The sequence below is a fragment of the Dermacentor variabilis genome, chromosome 4 (genome assembly GCF_050947875.1).
Source record: "Dermacentor variabilis isolate Ectoservices chromosome 4, ASM5094787v1, whole genome shotgun sequence".
Lineage (NCBI taxonomy): Eukaryota > Metazoa > Arthropoda > Arachnida > Ixodida > Ixodidae > Dermacentor > Dermacentor variabilis.
Genome location: NC_134571.1, coordinates 117,024,053 through 117,041,766, shown reverse-complemented (window position 1 = coordinate 117,041,766; position 17,714 = coordinate 117,024,053).

Genomic DNA, 17,714 nt, shown 5'->3' with positions numbered 1-17,714 from the left:
AAATTTTTTGGAGCCGCTCTTCCCAAGTTCGGGAAAGTCCGCAATTTCATCATGGTGACCTCGAATCGAGACAGAAGAAATTTGAGACTAGCACGACTCTCGACTGTGCAAGTGATGGTTGAACATCACTTGTACAGCATCGCGGCATCACCTCTGTCAACAATTGAACTCCTTTTTTTTTTTGTCTTGAAATGTCTTGAAGTGTCTTTTGTCTTGAAGTGTTTTGCCTTTAACTCAATTCTGGCACTTTCTTATCATCTACACCGCCGAAGACTGGCCGATCGTTGTGATAATGCAGGCGGATCGAAATAAGCAATATATTTGAAATAGAATCATTGCTATAATTGCAATTATCATATAATTGGAATAGAGTCAAATTGCTAAAAGAAACTGTGATAAAGGTAGAGGCGTTGCGACTTAGCGCACGCAGTGTCAAGATGTCGGGAACGCTCTCTGTCCTCGTGTCGGTGTAGGATATCTGTCTTGCCTGACAATGGATGACGCGAACATGGATGCACAACCAACGTATGCAAGTGAGCCCTCGCCGGCCGTCTGTGGCGGATGCTGACCACCTGCTGTGGCTGCATTCCAGGCCTTAAAGACCACGAGAGGAAAAGTGCTCAGAGGTGCGCGGATATACGGACAGACCAACCCACAGTATGTACGACCGGTTGATTGGGGCAGTGGTCCGAATTCGGGCGGTTGACTCCGGTTTTTACCCATAACTCCTTCTGTGAAAATTTATGGTAAGTAAATTGAATTGAAATGATTTATTGATCAAAAGCCCCACAGGCCACTTACACTGCTCCTTCTCGATGAACGACGGCACGCATTTTTTCAACCGAAATATATGGTATGAGAAACCACGCGATTAAAAACGAAAAGGTCAGGCGCCAGTTACGTTCAGTTGCCCATGCAGCGCTTGCCTCATCAAGCGCTTTCTTCAGAACACGGCCGGCAAAAAAAAAAAAGGGGGGGGGGGGGAGGGAGCTGGTCGCGACGCGCCTGCTAGAGTAATCTTACTTTCGTCGACGACATAGGCCCGAATTTATTCCCGAGCTATGTGGCGGACATTTACTGGTTCCGAGTGTCCTTGTCTTCACGAAATAAACATTTCCTCATCTCGTTCTTCGTCATTACATTAAACACAGAGTGGTACGTTGACACTTGCTGGCCATCGCATGTTCATTCCTATACACCATTCGATAGCGTATCTGGATAACGCGGTATAGTACGGACAACGGGAAGCCATTTGAAAAGAAACACACGGCGAAAGAAACTATATCGCACCCCAGCCACGGCGTCCATAAACTGCCGGCCAGCAAATGATGATGTCCGAATTTTTCGCCCACTCGTTCAAAAGTAACATCTAAATGAATTTCTGGGCTTTTCTGAGGCGCATCGTATTGGGGAGAGGGGGCGACTCCGTGTTATTCTGACCATTTCTCGTTCTTCTGCGTCTACCCAATTCACGGTACCTGGGAGTTCTTCCATTTCGCCCGCATCGCAATGCGGCCGCCGCAGCCACGATTCGACCCCTCGACCTCGTGCTGCAAAGCTACCGCGACGGGTAAAAAGTAATCTATTGCGGTGAGTGTGTAACTGCCCAGTTTTCTCTTTCTCTCTATCGTGTTATTTCAGACACTTTGGGCAGCACTGATCGACAGAGAGAGGCTCGACGAATGCATAAGTGTTTAGCAGCTACGAAAAAAAGCCGTTGGTGTGCATAAAACGCGCCTGTGTGAGCATGGAAGTTTCACTTATGTGGCTGTCCTGGCCCAATCGAAGCTGTGAAACACGTGAAAAAGACGAGCACAGGACACACGCTGGTTTTACACGTTTCTTTCGAAAAACGTCCGCAGGCAATGCTCTGCACAGAGGCTCTGCCAACGGCGCAGCCAACAATAACGCCCAAGATGTTGGAGATATCCATCACTTCAAAAGAGACTCGAATTATTTGGCTACTGAGGTTAGCGAAGAGAGATAGAGAGCGCTCTTGATTTAAATTGGAGAGGTTAATATATACCTGGCGGAAGGCCTACAGCATGTTATATATTCCCCGTGATAGCGATGATAACTGAAATGACACGCAAGACTCAACGAACATGCACGACAATTAGCACACGTGTGATGCACGCATAAAAGTAGAAACTGCTTTCGTAGCGCACAACGCTCGGGGCCTGCTGCGGCTCTCATTCGTTGCCGTCTAAAAAATGTATTTCATGCTTGCAACTACAGGCCAGAACGGCCCAGCTATCAAATTTCCGAGTGCGCGGCTTCTTTTCTTTTTTTTTTTCACCTTGTCACGAAGGCGAATGTTTGTTTCATTGCTTGCATTTACGAAAATGTTCAAGTATTTCAACTTCTTTTGACATGCAGCAGGCTTTGGTGTCGATCATTTGGGACGCCTCACCTACAATGCGGTTGTGTAATGAGTCAGTCTTCGGCTCGCACTGGCACTTGCGGACCTAGGCCCGCTTGTCACGCGGCCATCCGTCATAGGTCAACTTCTCAGAAAACTTCTCAGAAAGGTGAACTTGTCGTGGGGGATGACATAGGATAACTTCTCGTGCCACCGGACTTTTCGTTTGTTTGTTTTGCATGCCGCACATCACGTTTATAGCAAGAAAACTGATATTGAAGGCCTCGTTGAAGGGTCCCTCACCAGGTGTGGCCATTTTGAGCCCACAAGCTCAGTGGATACAATGCGCGCTAATGACCGTGTCTGTTCCCTTCGCGCCGCGTAAGGAGCTTAAATTTCAAGCGAAACGCCGTTTGCCCTTCTTCTCGCGGGTTCCGTGCGCCTACATATATGGAAGTGCTATGACGTCACTCACAGTCACATGTGTACTCGAGTTTTATTTAAGGCAACATCAGTTACTTGTTTAATCTGTTGCTTCAAGAGACGAATTAAAGTTTACATAAATAATAAAACATACAAACCGAAGGTCTGCGTGTTTTTGTTTTACATTTTTCCGCAGCAAGAGAGATGTACTTCCGTTTTGTCAGCTTGTTTCCTTGTCATTTTCTACCGTGTTCCAGCGCCGTCCTTTTTCATCTTCTCGCGTCTGCCTCTGTGCTCGAGACTGTGGCGCTGACTTATACCGCCGCCGCTGTAGCTCAATTGGTAGAGCATCGCACGCGAAATGCGAAGGTTGCGGTTTCGGCTCCCACCTGCGGCAAGTTGTTTTTTCATCCACATTAATTTCCACCTATTGATCGTTTCTTTATTTCCTTTATTCAGCACAAGTAATTTCCCCTATGTTGTCCTTGGTGTCAGTGTTTGTTGGCTTCTAACGATATGACCAATAAAAATCGGGCCCTCGGTTAACCCCCTTTCTTCTCGTCTATAAAGAAAAGGGTCAGAGAAGGAGACACAATCTCTCCAATGCTCATCAACGCGTGCTTGGATGAAGTATTCAAGCTATTAAGCTGAAAAGGTTTAGGAGTAAGGATTGGTGATGAATACCTCAGCAGTCTTCTGTTTGCCGATGACATTGTTCTGTTCAGCAACACTGCGGATGATTTGCAACAAATAATTGAGTACCTAAACAGCGAGAATGTTAGTGAGGCTGATTATTAATATGCCGAAGATAAACATAATGATAAATAATCAGGCAAGGGAACAAGATTTTAAGATCGCAAGTCAGCCTCTGGAATCTGTGAAGAAGTATGTTTACCTAGGTCAACTAATTACAGGGAACCCTGACCATGAGAAGGAAATTCACAAAAGAATAAGAAGGGCTGGGTCGCATACGGCAGACAGCGTGGGCTCCTGAGTGGGAGCTTACCGTTATCATTGAAAAGGAAGCCACACAATCAGTGCATTTTACCGGTGCTGACACATGCGGCAGAGACTTGGAGGCTGACAAAGAAGCTTGAGAACAAGCTAGGGACCGCACAAAGAGCGATGGAACGAAGAATGCTAGGCATAACTTTAAGAACCAGAAAGAGAGTGGCTTGGACCATAGAGCAAACGGGTATAGATGATATTCTAATAGACATTAATAGAAAAAAAAATGACACTGGACAGGTCATGTAATGCGCAGATTATATAACCATTGGACCATTAGGGTGAGGGTACCATGAGAAGGGAAGCGAACTAGAGGGTGGCAGAAGACTAGGTGGTGCGACAAAACTGGGAAATTTGCGGATGCTACTCGGAATCGGTTGGTGCACGACAGGGCTAATTGGAGATTGCTCGGAGATGCCATCGTCCTGAAGTGGACATAAATAGGATGATGAGGATGATGATAATAATAGTAATAATGATGATGATGATGATGATGATGATGATGATGATGATGATGCCTCAAACCGGCGCTCTCGCAGGCGGATCTGCTGGCAACGGTAGGCACCACCGTGGTAACGCTGGGCTTAACTGCTTCGACGTTCGCTATCAGGCGTCTTGCCGTTTCTGTGCCGTGTTTTACATTGAAAGAATTCGCCGTTGTTAGCAACGGCACCCACTCCGCCTTCGTGGACCTCGCGATTTGTTTCGAAGCTCTAAATGCACAAAACATTCCAAATACGGTTTTTGAAAGTCAGCTTCCCCTCATTACAGCTATGTTACGTAGTGGAGCATACGCGAAAGTATTGCGGTGACGCCTTACAAGTGTCATGAGGGTGCAATTGCCATGGGACGCAGTATGCATTGCTTAATTATATATGCGTGCACATCTCCATTCACAGTACGAGCACCAATATGCCTAATTAGTGTACTGGCAGGCCTTCTGAGCTTTTTCGGATATGCCTGCAGCGATTTGAGCCCTTAAAGGGCCCCTCACCAGGTCTGGCCATTTTGAGCCAAAAAGCGCCCTGCATACTATGCACGCTAACGATCGTGTCTGCTAAGTATTACATCGCTACGCGCCGCGGAAAGAGCTCAAATTTCAAACCGAATTCCATCTGCGCTTCTCCTCGGGGGCGCCATGCTTCCAGCCGTAGAGCGGACGTAATTGTACAAGTACGCCTACGTACACCGCACTGCTGTGACGTCGCTCGTAGTGACACGTGACTTCGAGAATTATTTAAGACAACATCTGTTATTTGTGCAATCTGTTGCTTCATAAGACGAAATAAACTTTAGATAAATAATAAAACACACTAACAGAAAGTCAGTGCGTTCTTGTTTTACTTTACACCGCTGTAAGGGAGGCTGTACTTCCGTTTCGTCTGCAGGTTCCTACGTCGTGCAGTCGCACGCGGACAACGAAACTATGTTATTTTCTACAACGTTCGAGCTTGCGATCATGCTCCGTGATCCGCGTGTGTCTTCCTTAGTATTCGCGTAGCATTGGCTCATACTTCTAGTCAGGTGTACTCGTGCGCAGAGCGCGATTTTGCGTGCTGCGCGAAACAGACGCGACTGTTCATGCGCGACGCCGTCAGCAGAAGTGCACCGCGCAGCAAGAAAGAGATGAGAAAAAAAATGAACGCGGGCCCCTGACATTTGCATCACGTGATCCTTGAACTCCGGTATGCATGGGAGAATGCAGGGAAAGAATTTCGCTTGGGGAGGCTAGACGGGTCAAGTGCAAAGAGTGTCTCTCTTGGCAGCGGCCCTCGCCTCCTGAAATCATGGCTTCGCGGCACTGAAATATTTCTATCTCGGCTATTCGTGAACCAGATTGAAAAACTTTTGCAGCAGTACGCTCCCTAGAGGGTACATAACCGAGATGCAGGTGTCCCTCATCCAAACGAAAATAAACTCTCTAAAGCTCTGAAACACAACACTCAGATGTTTTGCTTGGGCTGAGACTATATCAGGATAACTGTTGATAACTGATAACCAACTGTTGAGAGAAAATCTCACTTAGTACAAAGTTCAGGCCGCATACCAATGAGCTTGCTATGAGTCTATAGAAATCGCTCATATTCGAAGATAGTTTATTCTGTATGCATCTCCTTTTTATTCGTATTTGAGGATGTACGACTCGATTTGCAATGGTTTTTACTATTTTTTTAAAGCTACTTTATGCGCTGGGCACTTTACCAACTCCATCCTTCCGTTTTCTTTTTGAATAAAATAAACATTAATCTTTACTGTTTAAAGTGTATTACGTCGTGTTTTTTTTGTTTTTTGTTTTTTTACACGCTTACTAGACAGCGGCAGCATCGGGCGACATGGAGTCAAACCGTCTTGACCTAAAACGAAGTTCTGTGTCACTCGGGGAATTTTCGCAAAGGCACTCGGGGAAAGTGAAAAGCACCGAATTTGGAAATGTCAATGTCAACTAATAAAATTTTGACATTCTGTCATAATGAATTCAAACGAGGTTCTCATTTCATGGTGGACCTGTGTTTTGTCGCAGTTTTATTTATTGCACAGAAAGTTTTGCTTTCCAGTATCTCTCCATAATATGGAAGGGTAGTCCCAAAATTAGAACAGGTTGGTTATCATCAGGAGAATTTAGGTCAATGATCAAACAGCCACGCATCACGTGACTATCCCCGCGCATAGCCCGCACAGCCAGCGCTGACGGTCAAGAACATGTGCCGTCCACACTCTTTCAATGCCAGGTTTAGGGTTAATTATTCGGCACCTGCCAAAGGTTTTGAATCTGGAGGGTCACTGGTTGCTCACCCTCTCTTCTGTTCATAAATGCATGCAACCGGCTTTTGGCGCTAGTTCTTGCAGCGGAAATCCAAAGCTAGTCTTGTGACGAGTTGCTCAAAGCTACGAAAAGAGACTGTGCGTCACAAACGGCATCAGGAACGAGAGGCCGCCGTAAGATGCGTCGCAAGCAAAGCGGCGTCCGTGAACGACTTTGTTGCCATACCAAGCACTCGCCTTTCTTTGTGAGGCAGCTTGTGGGCAGGGTTGACAGATCACTCCAACCACAGGCAGCCAAATTGGCTTCCGCCGTAGCCCGAAAGTAGCCAAAAGCGAAACTTTTGGGTAGCCCAAAAATAGCCAAATAGCTTTGTATTTTTGTGCAGTCATTTCTTAAGCATATTGAATTCATTTTCGGCAATAATACCTACATATTAATTTTCCCACGCATGACCTCCCCACTCATCGCCACGGAGGCCATGCGGCACGGACAAGAGATGCTGCACAAGTGCCAGGAATGCAGAAACGGAGGCACGGAGGCAAATTCACGATAAGGCAAATGCAGTCTTCATTGCAAATGCACCGTTTTATTTTTTTCAGAGCACCAAAAAATCACGAAAAGAACAACACGCAAATAGCACCGCGCAATAAACGCGCTAAGCAATGGCATGCATTCAGGCTTTCAGTATTATTACTTACAGCTCATGATAATTTCGCTTGACACCACACAATGCACTAAATTAAACACTGCGAAGAATTGCGAGACAAAGTCTAACACAATAGATGGCGGTAGGTACAAAATCTAGTACGATAAATATACATAAAAAAAATATGCTGATGTCACGTGGTAGTGACGTATAAAGAACACAGTAGCAATACTGTGAAAGACGAAATTTACTTTTTTTGGGCGAACCCATACCCATAAGAACAGGCTACACTTAAAGAACAGCGACAGCGGCGAAGACAGTCGGCGATCGTCAAAATCTGATCAGCGGGGCAAGCGCGTCGGCTTTCAAACATCGGTCGTCGAATGTTCCAGAATAATAGCTGGGAATTCCACGTGTCTTGCATAAAATTCTATACTATTGGCGTCGCGCGTGCATGCAATCAGATTACACAAGGTTCGGTGACATACAGCGGATGGAACCATCGATAACATTCCAGAAACTTCCGATACATGCAGGCGCGTCCTGCGTTGTGCGATAAGTGTTGTTAGGCGCTGAAACGTGGTCGCCCGATGAACATAAACGAGTACCCCTGTCAATACGATTAAAGGGAAGCTGAAAGGTTTTCCAAAAGAAATGATGATGCAGCCCCGAGTAGGCCTATAATAGTCGAGGCAGTGTGGCCGTGACAAAAATTCACTGTTGGTTGCTTTGGCAACGGGCTGCAAACCTTTGCGGAATGCGTGCCGCTAATATGTTAGTTCAGTTGTGACTGATGATTTGAGTTTACGTGTGCACGTTAGATTGACGACTTTTAAAGCTGCATAACGTCTGTCGTCGGGGCCCTAACACATCCTGCATTCCTATCATCATCTACAGTTTGGTCTATTTACGCACACGCTTTCGGAATTTACGACATGTGCACTTTTCTTGCTGTTGCCTTTACTGGCATCTCGTTATCATTGCGATCGTTCATGTAGATCGTTAATATAATTCCATTAATTTTTCAGTTAGTTTAATCCCGACCGAAGGTTCCAGCCAGCATCCGTGCTTGTCTGTTGGCCTAGACTCGTTATTTCGATCCCAAATTTGGCCTTCGCTGAATAATTCCTACTTGAGTGGTAAACATGCACGCGCCTGACCTCGAAGGGGTTGCCAATAGCAACCCCGTTAGGAAACGGTGAACGTCTTGAACACACATCATCATCCACCAGAAATGCCTATTATCAGCCTTCCCTAGTATGACTTTAAAGCAAAAACGATAGAGCGCATCAAATGGTTACGGTGTTCACTCAATTCGGATCTCTTTCTCTCTCTCTGTGCATTTGAAGATTGGTCTGAATATTGCCTGCACGTGATGCAATCGGATACACTGCAAAACCGCACGCGATGGCAGCGGTTCTCATTGTCATGTATCACGACGACATTGATGACGTGCTACTTTGCTTTCATTTCAAAAGCTCATCCTAAAGATCTTTGTGTTTGTTACGAAGTCGTTTCTGAAGTGTAGAATATCAAACACAATGGACTGTATGAAGCACGTGTTGTGGTTTGTAGCAATTAAGATTGAGTAACACCTAATGATGGACCGTTAAGTGTAAATTTCTATTCTCTGAAGGTAAAGTTAGCTGATTTCGCCTTTTCATATTGCCATAACAGGAGGGCCCCCCCCCCCCATGCTACGCTTTTCTCGCTAAAAAAAAAAGATGGGTGCACATTAGATTTCTACTTTGAACACGGAAAGTGGGTGCAAGTTAGAATTGTCCAATTACTGATGAATAAATGAGCAGTTCCTGGGCTTTTCTTTTTTTCTGCGTCCTGTTAAATTAAGCTTGCGGCGTAGCTTAATTTGTTCAGTTCTGTAAAGGTCGAATCAACAGAAGTTATCTGTATGAGTGGAGATGTTGCCCGGTTTTACTGGTAAACTTCTTTCAGTAAGGAGGAGGATAAACATTTATTTTAAAAAAGAGGAAAGGACAAGCAGGTGTCTTTCTGCTTGTGCGCGAGGCGCCCTTAGTCCACGGCTCCTGCTGTGTCCCGGTCCCGCCGCATCAGTTGCTGCAGGTTACGAGGGTCCGAACTAGTCAGCACGGCCTCCCACTGCTCGGGTGTGGGGTTGGCTATTTGTGGGGCTGCCTTCACGTTGGGGCACGCCCATGTGGTGTGATATAGGGAAGCGTAATTGTTACAAAGGGGACATTTGTATGAATATAGTGTGGGGGTGTGTGCGTGTAGTCTGCTTACATGGGGGTATAGATCGGTTTGTAATTGTCGACATGTTACGGCGTCTTAACGTGAGAGGGTCTTGTTTTGAGGTGAGTATTGTCGTCTGTTCAATCTGTGGTGTAGTAGTATGGCGTTTTAATTTAACGGTACGGGCTCCATAGATGCGGTTGGATCCCTCTCTTGCAAACTTTTGTAGCCGAGATTGCATGTTACATACAACCTAATCAGCATCATGTATAGGTGCACCGCTCTTATTTTTTCTTAAATGAATGAAAATTACTGCATGTTGTGATTTCGCGAACGCCTTTCTCATGTGCACCTGTTGAGTGTTTTGCAATGCGCAGGAGTAAGGACCGTTTGCGCTCCAGGGAGAGGCACCGGTCACCAGAGAGATCGCTACCGAGACAAGGAGAGGGAGCACCGCAGTCGCCACTAAGTGGCCCTCTTCACCACCGCACGGTAAGCATTAGCCGTGTTTCTTTTTCTACTTGAAATCCAGTTCAGTACGCGACTACTTACTTGGGTCTAACTCGCTAAAGCACGACATGGGCATTAGAATAAAAACCAAACGGCCGATAGGTTGTGACCTACACTCTAAGAAAAAAGAGAGTAAAAAGTGAGTCACGGCAACTTGACTCTCTTTTTTCTTCCGAAGACCCACTTTTACGCGAGTAGAGTCAGAAAACAAGAGTCAACATTTGCGCATGGGTCGTTTGACTCTCAATAGCACGCGAAGAGTCGTCGTGGAAAATCGCCATTCCTCTGATATTTCAGATGAGTCTGGCGAGAGAAAGATTTTAATGCAGGAGAAGAAATACCAGATAAACTCTTCTGTTTTAGGCAGGCCCTCGGGTTCCTGTCCTGGTTGTAATGCGGTGTATCATTCTTTCATCCTTGTCATGTTCTGCAATTACTTCGAACTCTATATATTGATTTTCCTTGACCATGTTTGTTGATACCTCGCACGCTTAAGCGATAGCTGGTTTCCTATGCTAAGGAAGACCTGGATTTGCCACACTGGATTCTGACCATAAGTAAATCTAAAAAAAAAGTATTGGCTACTAAAGAGAGCACAGCAACGAGATTACAAGTTCAGTAGGCGCCCTCAACAGTGTCGATAGTAAGTGTAATTCCGCGACTTAAAATTAAATTTTGAAGATTTAAGTTCAAAAATCAAGATCTTGTTATGAGGCGCACGGCAATGGAAAGCTGCAGATTTATTTTCAGCAGCTCGGGTTATTTAACGTGTACGGAATGCACGGTATACGCGCATTTTCGCATTCTGACCCCGTTGGAATGTGACTGCCGCGGTTGTGGTTGGACCCGTCACCTCGAGCTCAGCAGCGCAACACCAAAGCCACTGGGCTACCGCAGTGCGTTGCGTTCCGCGACCAGAAACAAATATTAGTGCACGCAACACTGCTTTGGAACCCCCTAGAAATATAAAAACAATAACACAGCAGTTTCACCCCAATGCTGCATGAACCACTGCACGAACTATTGCACGAACCAAGGTTCGTAGTTTCATCGGCTGAATAAACTGCAGTAAACATTCGCTTGCTCCTGGAATTAGCAAGCACTGGGTCACGCGCGCACGTGCAAACATCAACAGATCTCACTCAGTGACGGCGAACACTCGCTGTCACAGCGTTGGCGTGATGAAGGGCGCGAGCAGAGCGGACCGAACGCTTCCGAAAATTTGCGCTATCTGAGCACACCCTTACCCCCCCCCCCCTCCTCTCCCAGCTTTGCATCCATCGGAAATTATCTCCAAAACAGAGCGAGGGTGACGCAAGACCGGGCTAGAGCAACGGCTAGAGGAGGAGAAGCGCGCTAAACTAGCGCCTCTCTCTCCCGGCTTGCGCGCGTTTTATCACGTGACGTTCTTAGATACTTGACTTGGGGCGCCCATCCAGCCCAGCTCAGTCTCGAACACTTCCTTTAACGCGCACAGTCAACGGCGCGGGATGGGATCTTATCGCACTCGACTTCATACGTAAGCTCGCGGTAAAACCGACAGATATATTTCGACGGTTGTGCCCATATACCTGATATCGCAAAATTCGCAATAAACAGAAAATTTTACTGAGGACCAACAACGCTGCTTCTCCACGTCGTGATACAGCGGTGAACGATATTTCGGGAAAATGTGTTGCTAAATCTCCGTCAAACACTACGCTCGCATTTGGTGACAGCGGAACGCAGTCGCAAGAAATTGTGGAGAATATACCGGAGTTCTGGCAGCTTCAGGTGCACTAGATTATTCAGTAACGTCGGCGGCTTTGTAGTTATACCTTACATCAGAGGAAACTGCACTCGACAGAGATCAAGGGCAGCCGCACCGTTAGAGCTAAGCAAATTAAGAACAATTACGCCGCGTCTTCCCACTTCGAGCACGCTCTGACAGCCCAACGATAGATATTTCAAACGTAACCGCACTCGGACGAGCAAATTTTGCTTCTGCGAAGTGAACGTAGCGGGTATTTCAAGACGCGTGTTAAATTCACGGCTGTTTCATTCGTGAGCATTACTTACGTGACGTAAAATTATCAGTGAGCAAAACAGTTTTTGTTTCAACGCAAGGAAAGAAAACCGAAACTAGTTGTGCGGATTCAAATGATCCAAAGCCGAAGCCGTCAATAGTATGACGCCATTTTTCAGTTGTGTTGCATCTCGCGCGAGTACGTTGTCGTCGAGTGGTGGTTCTTTATTCTATGGAGTGGTTCTGAAAGCGCTGCGTTAGGGGCGACTGCAACCAGGCGTTGCGGCAAGTTACGGTGGGAACTTCTGTCCGTGCTGTGTGATTGCGATGAGGACGACTGCCGCCAGCAGCGGCGTGTCGCCGATTTCGTCTTTGCCGACATCGAGCATTGTGCAGCTCGCCGGACCGTCACAAGCGCCGGAAGTGTTGCGTTTTGCACTGCATTTTCCTTGTGATATGGGAGATCGCAACGCAGAGACGACCAGATGCATACGAAAGACTACCAGCGGAGAGTGACCTGTGCCATATTTCTCTTAACCTCTCAGGTAAGCATATCAGCTTTTGTTCCGAGTTTACAAACGGCGCGTAATCGGCCCTTCCGGCACGGCTACATTTTGCGCCACGTTTCTCTTGGCAGTTCACAGACGTTTCTTAGGCATGCGTGGGCGTATGTATGCGAAAATACTACTGGCAGACGGAAGCCTCAGGAGAGCATCTGAAATTATAGCAAAGCTGTACTGCCATAGATAAACACCTTTCTTAACGACTCCAATGACGAGTGGCCTGTCGCATCGAAAAATCCGTAGAATACCAAGTACTGCGTAACTTGAAGTGTAGTGTGACCAGTGTGACTTTCGCTGGCGAAGACAGGTTGTCGAAAAAACAGTAGTCTATTTTGGAGATTTACTAGCGCTTTAGGTATATTACCGCGAATAATAAAAACGCTACCACGCTGTATGGCATTGTCAGGCGATGTGGCCGCACAGATATTTTCGTAGCAGTAAGGCGGCTGCATGCACGAGCGAACAGACACAACCCTTTAAAAGCGCTGAAACAGAACAAATTAAATGTGCATTTGGCGTCAAGTCGGAAACACATTGGCTTAAAGTATAAGCCGATGTATAATGCTATTATTTTTTATGTCATCTTTATTTTCGCAGTTGGAAATATTTAAAAGCATGAATTTGCTGCAACCTTTATATAGTAAATCCTACTAGGCGCACAAAACCTGGCTGTGTTGTGTAGAGAATTTGTGCTATTCCTACTGGATTTTCTATTTTGAGTCCGGTGTTTTATGAAAAAGAGGGTCTTTTTATTTGTAGTCTTATGTTAGTGCAGATATTTGGCAAGCAGAAATGAGTTGATTGCAAAGTTGTATCTCCCGGTGAGCTGCACATGAACCCAAGTTTATCCTGTCTTGGCTATTGTAAGGTGCATATAACAATTTTAAGTATATACAGCCGTAGTTGGCTTTGTCACTGTAGTGTATTTTGTAAAAGTAGAATGCTATGATTATTTTACTGTTTTCATGCAGAAATACCTTTTTTTCTTGTACCAAGAAACGCTCACATCATTGAATGAAATGAGGTGTGGTGTATTTTTCTACTAATTTAATAAAGGAAATTTCGTCTGCGGTGTATCAGAGATTAGTTTACTTTCTTTTACTAAACTATGCATTATCTCCTCTGCTACTGCTGTTGTTCTGTGTATCTTTGTAATTTTGAAGTGTACTTTATTTTAGGTATTCAAGAAATGGCAACATCCAGAAGAAGACGCCATCTTATCCAGCACGTTATGGGTGAGACAGATCGTAGCAGGCACTTTTGCATATCTCATTACCATATGATGCTATTTGTTTTAATTTTTGTGTCCACTTTCCTGGCCTTTTTCATTTCAGCATTATTGTGCTAAGGGTAATACTTTTACATCTAGATAGAGTAACCGTCCAAAAGAGAGAAACATGTCTGTAGGAGACGACACACATAAGCCTCCTTTGTCCGTATCTCTATGTTGCGCAGTTACTCTGTCATTATCTACCAACAAGCACAAATTCTCCATCAGCTACATTTACTAATTCTCTGTTATTACAATTTAATTGGTGCAACATTGAAAGTACAGAGGTTCACAGGAAGACAGAGACTTGAAATGATAAGAGCCGTAGAACAAGGAGCATCGCTGGAGCCAATGTTTCGACAAAGAGAAGGAGATAAGTTTTCTTGCCAAACATTAGCTCCAGTAAAATTTCTTGTTCTATCACTATTTACGATTAAAAGACAGCATTAGTGCTCTTGCTGAAGTATTATTCATAATACTTCAAATAAAAATTTGCAGGATTAAATGTCAGGAATGTGAAATTTCTTGTGTATTTTAATGCTACAGCGGAAGCCAGAAAAACAAGATGTAGAGAACCACATTGTTATTTGTCACTACCCAGTTTGGCCAGCTTCATTCAGAGCTTGCACATTGTTGCATTAATGACCACTGGAATTCATTAATTGAATTGCTTCGTGAAAAGCCGCTTCCTCTTTCTGTAATGAAGAAAGGAAATAAACTTCAAATTTACTTATATTCAGAGATATTGAACTTGATTTAATGCAGCTTAACATAGTGCATGTAAAAAATATACAATGACATTTTAAGAGGCTTGCAGTTGACTAGCAAATCAGTTGATGGTAAGTGCTCAGGTTACCATTGAGCTTCCACGCGCAAATCGGATGCACATATTTTTTTCATTGCTTGGATTTTCATAAACATAAGTACCATTTCTTCTTTGTCGATGTTCTAGTTGTGTTGTAGGACGTAACTGTTTACATTTATTTGTATTGGTATCCATGTTACACAGACAGCTGAATTTTTCTTGTAAACTGACATGGTAGGACTAAGAGCGTTTGTGCAAATTTGCTGCAGGTACACTCTGGTGGCTCCCGCCCCTGCATCCTACGACCACCGTGTCCTTACTATGTTCACTAGGGAGTTCGAAGCCTTTGGCGGCTCCTGCCACTGCGTCCTGCCACCACCGTGTCCTGACTACGTCCACTAGGGAGTTGGCAGCCTTCGTGATGATGCCAAGCAGGCTGGAAGCTGACAGAAAGATCGAGGTAAATACATGTAATTAAGTGGCAAATTTTTGAGTGAAGTGGCTTGTAGCCACTCAGCAATGAAATAATTAACTTCGAAGCAGTTTAGACTCCCTGCTATCGGTGCAAGAATGCTCAAGTCCATCCATTTTGCCTTAGCCGCCAAGAGGCTATGTGGATTAGACGAAATGCGATGCAAATTTTGAAACTAGTAGGAGACCACTTGTACAATTTTTTTTCTTGCTTGACACAAAACTGCTTTGATAAAGCTTTAGCAATTTAAAAACAATACAGTGTACTTTCATACATGTTATTGGGCATAAATTTACTAGGACTGCCTCAATAGTAAGTATGCCGATAAACTTACACCAAAACTGACTTTTTTTGCTAGTTCATCCTCATCTCTGTGCACTGCTGCATAATTTATCTTCCTGAAACCAGTTTTTGCATGCAGCACAAGTTCTAAATATGTGGATTACATAAATTTGCAGCTTTTGCTGCAAGCGAGTTCTATGAAAATAAAGTTAATAGGCCATTTTGTCCATTTTTAATGACCCATAATAAACTGAGCAGTGGCTAATAAGCAGTTCAATTTTTGGTGTAAGGCCTCTCTTTATTGTCCTGAAAAATTTGGCCCCCTTAATGAAGGAACCAATTTTTTGGCTATGCCTTTTATGATGCATAGTTTGGTGCGTTACACAAGTATTTCTTGAAATTAACATTTGTCCTATATTGAAGGGCCTCCAGTTTTTCGATGAGAAATTTCAAGTGGTCGTGTGCCAGGTCGCGACAGCTCGCATGAAATAGCCTACTTACAGAAATAGGGAGGGCCATACCCGCCGTGGTTGCTCAGTGGCTATGGTGTTGGGCTGCTGAGCACGAGGTCGCAGGATTGAACCCCGGCCACGGCGGCCGCATTTCGAGGGGGGCGAAATGCGAAAACACCCGTGTACTTAGAATAAGGTGCACATTAAAGAACCTCAGGGGGTCGAACTTTCCGGTGTCCTCCACTATGGCGTGTCTCATAATCAGAAAGTGGTTTTGGCACGTAAAACCCCATTATTTGAATTTTTTTAGGGAGGGCCCAGTACACTTGACTTTATGTTAAGATACTATTATTGATCTACAAATGACGGAATGAAACATTCCGTCCTATAAGCAGCTCTTCACATTCATTTACACTTTTGCACATCTGTATACCTCAAGTCTGGTGACCTGTGTCTGTTTTCATTATCTGCTATGTGCCGATAGTAAACTTCTGGTTTGCCCTATGATGGAGAATATTTTGTTGCTTATAGATATGGATCTGTGTTTTTCAGGTTGCCTCGAAATTTTACCCAAGCCGTGCCACACACTTGGGCCAGGCCTCTTGCAAACGACGTATAACCAGGCTCAACGCATGATGTCGAGTGAGTCCGGAGATTGAGGCAACCTGCTGTGCAACCAGCGTGCAACCTTTGGTGACCCTCAACATGTTCCACCTATTTCACAGCTGCACTCAGCTTCCACCTATCCAAACCGCATCACCAGCTGTGGTCACTCATCGAACCATGGATGAATGTTGGGGTGGAGTGATTTGAAGAGACATTCTTTTTGTCTCTTCAAATCCTTAGCAAATACTTGTGTTATTATAATTAATATGTGTCTTTAGTGCCTAGTTTTTAATGGTTCCTTTCTATTAGAATTCTCGCCATCGATTCCTGCTATTATAATGTATGTCTGTCTTTATGCACAGTTTTTCATAGTTCTTTTGTACTTGTCTATGTAATTGATAGGTTCATACTTCTTGTTATACAGAAGGCTAAAATGCAAACTTACGGCATTTTTTTCTTCCTTTTGATAATCTACAGCACTGAAAAGTGTTCAAGAAATGTAACCCAACGTGGGCTCTGGTGCAGGAAAAATTTAAGAGCAATATAGAGTACTTATTTCAAACACCCATTATTTTTGGAAAAGTAAAGAATATAGGAGCACAAAAAAGAAAATATTAAACTAGAGAAACATGAGTTCCCCTCATAAGTCTGATAATAATGTGACTTCCCTTCACTGCAAAAATACCAGTAATATACACGCATACAAGGTTTGAAACAAGAAAGCTATGATGCCTTTGGCATTTCTCAGTGCCTATTTGTCACACTGACGAATGTCAAAGGCATCGTAGGTTTCATGTACACATTGGTTGTGTTACACTTTTGAGTATTGTATTTCTCAAACACAAAGGTTTACAGCAGTGCTTTAAATAGCAAATGCATTTCCTGATTTATTAGTGCAAGAGGAACAGTACAGATCATGTAAAAATTATTTTACAGACTATATGTCCATGGATGCACGCTTCTGATGACATGGCAGTGACGTGGTCGTGGGGTGAATGACTTTATTTCAGATTTAAATATTGGCTTCCAGGTCTAGGTTAGTCTCCTACACTGAATAGTCTAGGTCAGAGCCCATTTACTAGAGAAAGTGAATTAAACTAGGAATTATAAACATCAAAAACTTGTTTAGTAAATTAATGTGACAATGAGCTAGGTTCTTTGGGCATTCATTTCCAAATTTGTAGGATATATTTTATGACTGGTTTCATTATTGTGAGAACAAATGTGTGTTTATTGTCACACTAGAGTTGGCTGCCCCCATTTGTATACAACCCCTTTACAGGCTAAAAATCCAGTGTGTTACCCTATTTACTCGCATAATGATCGCACTTTATT